We start from the raw sequence: 1,191 nt of genomic DNA on the forward strand, positions 1-1,191 counted from the left end.
TCACACAATATGTACTCACTGATAAGTGGATATTAGCCCAAAACTTAGGATACCCAAGATATAAGATACAGTTTTCTAAACACATGAAACTCAAGAAGAATGAAGACTGAAGTATTTTATGCTTTTAAAAATCTATCATCACATAAAAGACAAAATACTTTGCTGTGATCTGACATATACCATTATAATATATTATCTATAGTTTACATATATAATATATACAGTTTCTAGTCTTTTGTTTGTTTTTCAACATATTCTTATACTCATGGGATATATCAGAATGAAAATGAAAGTACTGACACTTTCACAGGAATAATACCAATTTTTATTTAGTTTATATCCCTAAGAGAATGGCTTCTGCCATATATGTGGCAGAGGATGGCCTTGTTGGACCTCAGTAGGAGGAGCGTCACTTGGTTCTGAGGGTATTTGATGCCTCAGTGTAGGGGAATGCCAGGCCACGAAGTTCAGAATACATGAGTGGGTGGGTGAGCACCTTCATAGAAGCAGGGGGAAGGGATGCGGTTTTCCAAATGGAGAGACCCAGAAAGGGGAAAACATTTGAAATGTAAATGAAGAAAATATCCAACTAAAAGTAAGTTAATAAAAAACAATTTAGGATATGATAGACATAAACCATTTTATAATAATTGGTAATGTCAGTCAATTACAGGTAATTAACAGAATCTTTGGTGTGTTGTCATTAAAATCTGGAACACAAGAAAAAAAATCTTCATTTGTTTTCCTTTGGTTTTTAGAAACTGTGGTTTCAGGTCAAAATAAACTTTCTACTACTGATCTTAAAAAAATTAGTAATTTAATTAATGGAAGTAAATAAATTAATTGTATCTTGTAGAGCAACTAGTGACACACTTGTAATTTTTCTTCTTGAATGTTTGTATATTAGAAAGAATTCTGTTCTATGTTAACTGAATTAAAATTGTATTTTATAAATAAGGTAAAATTTATTTTTGAAAAACAAGTTTATTATGACTCTGAACTTCATAAGATTAATATAGCAAATCGTATAAACAATACAAAATGATTTACAATGATGTATCTATTTAGCATGAGAGGTTATAAAATACCTGTATTATAATTGGCTGCTTTGGGGAATGTAGGGATTTTATGAAGTAATTTTAATGTTCTACTTCAAAAAAGAAAGAGGGAGAGAGAGAGAGAGAGAGAGGG

The sequence above is a fragment of the Mus caroli genome, chromosome 5 (genome assembly GCF_900094665.2).
Source record: "Mus caroli chromosome 5, CAROLI_EIJ_v1.1, whole genome shotgun sequence".
Lineage (NCBI taxonomy): Eukaryota > Metazoa > Chordata > Mammalia > Rodentia > Muridae > Mus > Mus caroli.